This window comes from Gorilla gorilla, chromosome 9 (genome assembly GCF_029281585.2).
Source record: "Gorilla gorilla gorilla isolate KB3781 chromosome 9, NHGRI_mGorGor1-v2.1_pri, whole genome shotgun sequence".
Taxonomy (NCBI): domain Eukaryota; kingdom Metazoa; phylum Chordata; class Mammalia; order Primates; family Hominidae; genus Gorilla; species Gorilla gorilla.
The window spans coordinates 52,965,917-52,973,440 of NC_073233.2; the positions used below are offsets into that span (position 1 = coordinate 52,965,917).

At 46.7% G+C, this 7,524-nt stretch overlaps 1 protein-coding gene across 14 annotated transcripts in view; it reads right to left on the reverse strand.

The window, feature by feature from the left end:
- The window catches only part of AMBRA1 (autophagy and beclin 1 regulator 1), a 205,014-nt gene extending 199,387 nt beyond the window's left edge, over nt 1-5,627 (reverse strand). For 9 of the 14 annotated variants that reach the window (XM_055354805.2, XM_055354804.2, XM_055354803.2 and 6 more), the window contains exon 1: nt 4,364-4,590. The gene's annotated coding sequence lies outside the window, so the exon portion shown is untranslated. Of the gene's footprint in view, nt 1-4,363; nt 4,620-5,399 lie in introns of those variants that run through there. The other 5 variants (XM_019037128.3, XM_019037127.3, XM_055354792.2 and 2 more) reach the window with 4 other exon arrangements.
- Between the last annotated feature and the right edge of the window lie 1,897 nt (nt 5,628-7,524).

Consider the following 7,524-nt stretch of genomic DNA (forward strand, 5'->3'; position numbering starts at 1 on the left):
GGGCAAAAAAATGCGGATTCCACTCCAAAATAACTCTATCAAGGCTGAGGCATATCTTAGAAAAAGACACCTCTCTGTGCTAACAACAAAACATTTTCTCTTATTCCTTTAAGAGTGAGATAAACTGGAAGTGTGAGAGAAATTGTCAACTTTTTTTTTTTTTTTTTTTTTTTTTGAGACAGAGTCTCCCTCTGTCGCCCAGGCTGGAGTGCAGTGGTGCTAACTCGGCTAACTGCAAGCTCCGCCTCCCGGGTTCTCGCCATTCTCCTGCCTCAGTCTCCCAAGTAACTGGGACTACAGGCGCCCACCACCATTCCCCGCTAATTTTTTTTGTATTTTTTAGTAGAGAAGGGGTTTCACCGTGTTAGCCAGGATGGTCTCAATCTCCTGACCTCATGATCCACCCACCTTCACCTCCCAAAGTGCTGGGATTACAGGCGTGAGCCACCGCGCCTGGTCTAAAAATTGTCAACTTAAACAGACAACATTCACCAATATGCTTGAGGACCATAATGTTTGGATTTGATATTAATAAGCACCATAAAGCTACATGATCAAAACAAAAGTTTTATAAGTTTCCTAACACATATTGAAAATATTGTGAAAATTATACAGTATAAAAATGTATGGCCGAGCGCGGTGGCTCATGCCTGTAATCCCAGCACTTTGGGAGGCCGAGGTGGGCAGATCACAAGGTCAGGAGATAGAGACCATCCTGGCCAACACGGTGAAACCCCGTTTCTACTAAAATACAAAAAATTAGCTGGGTGTGGTGGTGCGCACCTGTAGTCCCAGCTACTCGGGAGGCTGAGGCATGGGAATTGCTTGAACCCAGGAGGCAGAGGTTGCAGCGAGCCAAGATTGCGCTACTGCCTGCAGCCTGGTGACAGAGCAAGACTCCGTCTCAAAAAAAAAATTAATTTAAAAAAATGTAAGCCAGGTGCATGCACCTGTAGTTCCAGCTATTGGGCAGGGCTACTTGAGCCCAGGAGTTTTGAGTCCAGCCTGAGCAACATACGGAGACCTCATCTCTTAAAAAAAAAAAAATTAAATTAAATTACTACTTTATTAATAAAAATAATCAATTGTTTTCTAACGATATACATAACTAATCTTTTTCAAGTGATATACATAACTCTGTTCCAGCTTAAGTTCTAGAAGTTCAAATCTTTAATCATCTCCAAGAACTTTCTTACTAAAAGACAGAATTCAGTCACATTCTGAACCCGTCCAGTTTTTAAAGGAAATGTCAACAGAGAACCCAATCTAACATTGACAGAACACCACAAGATTTAACCAAGTTAAGTTAAAAGCTGAGTGAAAATACAAAAAATTAGCCGGGCATGGTGGCACGCGCCTGTAATCCCAGCTACACAGGAGGGCTGAGGCACGAGAATTGCTTCAATCCGGGAAGTGGAGGTTGCAGTGAACTGAGATCGTGCCACTGCACTCCAGCCTGGGCGGCAGAGTGAGACTCCATCTCAAAAAAAAAAAAAAAAGAAAAAGAAAAAGAAAAAAAGCTGAATGAACTTCTATCACAAAGCATGAGATAAGTTGATTAAGTTGATAAGCTCTATCCCTGTAACCTCCCATCAACACCACCAAATTTCTTGGCCTCAATTCAACTTAAGCCTCTGCCAATTATTTCCTGCAGAAACATAATAAAATATTCCTAAGACTGCTTCATGACACTCACAGCAATTTCCATTTGTTATTTAGCATTCATTAGGAGCCAATGAGATAGTCCTTATAACTCTAAATTCTACGCAGAACTTATCAATTCCCAGTGGACAATGTTGCTTTCTTCTCTACATGCTTTCCTCTGATATACATTCTCTTCTACCATAAAAACTTTTTCAAAAATGCACATTCTTAGCTTAACTTCCCAATCTAGATTCTCCATAAAGATAGTCTGGTGGCTCTTCATTAATCCCTTTCTGGGAGCACTGAGGTCGCGTAACTACGAAATTGCTTATGATTAAGGGCCCTTCATTTAAATCTTGCTGACCTCACACAAAAAATTAAAGGAACAGTAATCTTTCCAAAACTCACATGAGAATACTAAAATAGTGGGAGAATGTGGCCTTGTACAGTTTCCACTCAAGGACTAGGAACTGAATCTCTGCACCCTTAAAACCACTCTCTTGGCCGGGCGCGGTGGCTCACACCTGTAATCCCAGCACTTTGGGAGGCCAAGGCAGGTGGATCACGAGGTCAGGGGTTTAAGACCAGCCTGGCCGAGACTGTGAAACACCATCTCTACTAAAAATACAATAAATTAGCTGGGCGTGGTGGCGGCGCCTGTAATCCCAGCTACTCGGGAGGCTGAGGCAGAGAACTGCTTGAACCTGGGAGGCGGAGAAGGTTGCAGTGAGCCGAGATCGCACCACTGCACTCCAGCCTGGGGGACAAAGCAAGACTCCGTCTCAAAAAACACACACACAAAAAAACGCTCTCTTACTGATTCTACATACTTTGGAAACTTATCCAACCCAGAATGACCTCAAGACTGATTTTTTTTTTTTTTTTTTTGAGACGGAGTTTCGCTCTTGTTGCCCAGGCTGGAGTGCAACGGCGCGATCTCGGCTCACCGCAACCTCCGCCTCCCGAGTTCAAGTGATTCTCCTGCCTCAGCCTCCCAAGTAGCTGGGATTACAGGCATGCGCCACCACGCCCGGCTAATTTTGAATTTTTAGGTTTCTCCACGTTAGTCAGGCTGGTCTCGAATTTCCGACCTCAGGTGATCCACCTGCCTTGGCCTCCCAAAGTGCTGGGATTACAGGAGTGAGCCACTGCGCCCGACAGGCTGAATTTTTTTTTTTTCCCAAGAATGAAGTGACACAAATTAGGATCATGACACTGAATCCGATGAAAATAACAGACTTAGTCCCCAGACTTTCCAAGCTGGGAAGGAAAAGGGAACCACAAAGGAGTTCCCAAAGCGTTAACCTTTCATTTAAATATCTCAATATTTGAATGATTTCTACACACAGCCTTTTTTAGCTGTTGTATGTGCAGTGACCAAACTACTAATCAAATACAACAAAACTGGGCGGGCGCGGTGGATGCCTGTAATTCCAGCACTTTGAGAGGCCGACGTGGACGAATCACTTGAGGCCAGGAGTTCAAGACCAGCCTGGCCAACATGATGAAACCCCGTCTTTACTACAAATACAAAAATTAGCCGAGTGTGGTGGTGCGCGCCGGTACTTCCAGCTACTCGGGAGTCTGAGGCAGAGGAATCGCTTGAACCCGGGAGGCAGAGGTTGCAGTGAGCCAAAATCGCGCCACTGCACTCAGTTTGGGCGACAGAGCGAGGCTGTCTTAAAAAAAAAAAAAGAGACAGACTCCTTGGGTTTCCATTGGATACTCCCCAGAAAGCAGACCCTCACAGGACAAGCGTTTGCCTTCAAAGTCTTGACCATCCTCTACTAGACTCTAACCTCTAACCACAAACACCATAGTTGTAAGATTTCCAAAGAGGTTGGGGAGAAGGAGGATAAATCAACCAGGAAACAATGTAGACAACAAGGTTATCAGGAAACAAAGTAGACAACAAGGTTATCAAGAAACAAAAAGAACCTGTCATTGCTACACTAGTTAAAATGATACAGACTTTGAAAAGCAAAACAGCCAAGAAACCACATGGTTCCTTTACTTCTGAAGCCTCTAGTGACAGGATCTATATTCCTAACAGTCTATATTCCTAGGAAAAGGGAGATCACAGACGATCAAACAATAACTCACTGTTTTCATAACTTGACTGGTAACTGGGGGGAAGGGAATTGGTAAACGACAAAAAGTGACTTACAGTGAATTTAATGATCTGTTGGGGATATGTGGGGAAGTCACGTCCCAGACATCAGCCTCAGTTTACCCACCCAGAAAAAGGCGAGAACATAACACTTCGCTCAGAAGAGCCAGAGGGCCTTGTTCCATAAGCCTCCACCTACTCAAAGGTCCCTTCAAAGGCTGGACTCAGTAGGGGTCCCCAGTGCAATTGAGGCATGACACCCGGAGACTTCGGGGTGGGGGGGAAAAGGAGAAAGGAAGGAGGGTCAAAGTGCGCAAAGCTCTATCGGTTCCTGGAAAGCCATTTTCCCCACACACTGGGGGTGCCCTAGACCCAACATCTCCTCCCTAAAGAACCACACCGGGAAGCCCCAGCAACTCTCCCTCCTTTCGGCTTCTCCCTCGGTTCCGGGCTGCCCCTCCGGCCGCGCCCCTCAACGCAGTCCGGTAGCCCCTCCTCTGGCAGTGTCACGGCGGCCGGCCAGCCTGCCCACCCGCCGGCGCCAAGGTCTTCTCAACCCCGCGGCGGAAGGATGCTGGGCTGGGCCTCCCAGGCTCCTCCTGGGCCTACCTGCAAGGCAGACGGGAGCTCGGTTTGCAGTCCAGCGAACGGGCTGAGCCACAGGGAAAAAGAAAGAGGAGGCAGGAATAAAGCAAGGGGTCCGTTCTACCGACCGGCAGGAGAAGGCGGCTTGAGCGCGGGGCCTCGCGGATAACTCAGCCCTCGACCCGGCGCCGCCGCCGCTCAGGAGACATCAAGCAAGAAGACGGCGCAAAAGATCACCGAATACAAGAACGCCCCAGACATCAAAGTAGGAACGCCCAAGCAATCGTTCAAGGAACCACAGCCGAGCGCCGAAAAACAGCTCAACTCCTACTCAAGGTCCGGCTCCTGTCTGAGGCATAAATAAACAAACCCAGATCATAAGCCACGGGTTAAAAAAGAGCCTGCACTTCTGCCATTTTCTGTGGGTCGCCGGCTGTTAAAGTTCTTTAGAGAACTGGAGTTTCTCGTGAATGTGTTGAAGATCAAATCATAGCGCAATAACACTTGTTGTCTAACTATAGTCCCGCAACTGTTCTATGGACTCCCAACACTCTTTATCCCAATTGAGCAAATTAGTTAACCTCATTTGACCCTTAGTTTCCTAACAGAGCAGTGAGGGGAATTAAAAATCATAGAGACAGAAAAAGAGAGAGAATTCAAGCTGAGGAACAAAATGAACAGTCTACGTAAAAGCTCCAGTTTAGTCCCCACAAAGCATGACCAAGAGAAGCTGGGAAAACCCAGAATTATGTAGCCTGACCTTAAGGCAGGGGGGAAAAAAGCACACGGATTGCTTTTCTCTTTTATTTTCTTCCAAAGGCCTAGAGCCACAGGTGTGCTTCTTACATAATAAGCAAAAGTCTCTTTGGGTTCAGAACCTGATAAAGTGTTGACATTTTCATCATCACAACAATGGCTTTTTTCTGTAGTCTCTTAGTTGATAAATGAATATGCTCAGCACAAATATGGATTAATATGTACATCCTAGATATGATTCAATAAATCACAAAGATCACTGCAAGTATGGTTACCAATTGTGAGCAATCATAGTCTACCTTACCTGCTCCTAGGGAGGTTTACACCCTTCCCCACTACTCAGAGAGGAAGGGTGTAAAAAGGAAACAAGATAGTCCCAGTTTGGTCGGGTGCAGCGGCTCACGTCCATAATTCCAGCACTTTAGGAGACGAGGCTGGTGGATTGCTTTGAGCCCAGGAGTTCAAGACCAGCCTGGGCAACATGGTGAGACTCCAGTCTCTATAAAAAAAAAAAAAATACAAAAAGTTAGCCGGGCCTGGTGGCTCCCGCCTGTAGGCCCAGCTACTCGGGAAGCTAAGATGAAAGGATATCCTGAGCCCGGGAGGTGGAGGCTGCAATGAGCCATGATCACACCATTGCACTCCAGCCTGATCTATGGAGCAAGACCCTATCTTAAATTTTTTTTTTTAAATGCCGGGCGCAGTGGCTCACGCCTGTAAGCCCAGGACTTTGGGAGGCCGAGGCAGGTGGATCATGAGGTCAGGAGTTTGAGACCAGCCTGGTCAAGATGGTGAAACCCCGTCTCTACTAAAAATACAAAAATTAGCCGGTCGTGGTGGCGGGTGCCTGTAATCCCCAGCTATTCGGGAGGCTGAGGCAGGAGAATCGCTTGAACCCAGGAGGCGGAGGTTGCAGTGAGCAGAGATCGTGCCACTGCACTCCAGCCTGGGCGACAGAGCAAGACTCCGTCTAAAAAAAAAAAAAAAAAAAAAAAAAAAAAAGTCCCAGCCTTTAAAGACTTTAATTAAACTCAAAGAGCACGTCCTTACAGTATTAGCCTTTTTTAAATAATGTATTGGCACTTTACAAAAATCTCCTCTAAGTCTTTGAAAATACTGCCCAGGCTGGGCGCGGTGGCTCACGCCTGTAATCCCAGCACTTTGGGAGGCCGAGGCGGGCGGTTCATGAGGTCAGGAGATTGAGACCATCCTGGCTACGCGGTGAAACCCCGTCTCTACTAAAAATACAAAAAATTAGCCAGGCGTGGTGGCAGGAGCCTGTAGTCCCAGCTACTCGGGACTACAAAAAAAAAAAAAAAAGAAAGCTTCTCCTTGGAGAGGCTTGTGGAGCATAGCTATAGCCCTCATTCAGATTTTACTCTGATAACTACATTGTTTTTGTTTGTTTGTTTTTTGAGACGGACTCTCGCTCTGTCGCCCAGGCTGGAGTGCAGTGGAGCGATCTTGGCTCACTGCAACCTCTGGCTCCTGTGTTCACGCCATTCTCCCGCCTCAGCCTCCCGAGTAGCTGGGACTACATGCGCCCGCCACCACGCCCGGCTTTTTTTTTTGAGAAGGATTCTCGCTCTGTCACCCAGGCTGGAGTGCAGTGGCGCGATCTCGACTCACTGCAAGCTCCGCCTCCCGGGTTCACGCCATTCTCCCGCCTCAGCCTCCCGAGTAGCTGGGACTACAGGCGTCCGCTACCACGCCCAGCTAATTTTTTGTATTTTTAGTAGGGATGGGGTTTCACCGTGGTCTCCATCTCCTGACCTTGTGATCCGCCCGCCTCGGCCTCCCAAAGTGCTGGGATTACAGGCGTGAGCCACTGCGCCCGGTCACGCCCGGCTAATTTTTTTGTATTTTTAGTAGAGACGGGGTTTCACCGTGTTAGCCAGGATGGTCTCGATCTCCTGACCTCGTGATCCACCCACCTCGGCCTCCCGAAGTGCTGGGATTACAGGCTTGAGCCACTGCGCCCGGCCAACTACATTGTTTTGAAACCTTGATTGCAGTGAAAAAAACTAAAACTAATTTCACTGCTCTAGACATTTTCCTTTTTTCAAAAGCTGGAGACTTTTGAGTAAAACACCTGAAAGTTCGGCAAAGATTTATCTAAAATCATCATCTGAAAATGGCAATATTTGCAACGCTGAGTCTAGACTGCTTTGTGAGACCATGGAAAGGGTGGCTTATTCTATGGGCAGAGTTGCACCTTTACAGATAAATTTCCTTTAGAGAACTGTTCTTTTTAAATATGTACGTATATATATGGATTTAAGCTTCAGTTTGACAGCAAACTACTGCATGTTCTTATGGAAATGTTTATTTAGACTGAAGAGTGGATCACAAGAGATCAGGAGTTGAAACCATCAACCTTGCGGGAATCTCCTCACACTAGAGGAAAAACTGTAAAAAAGAAACAAGGC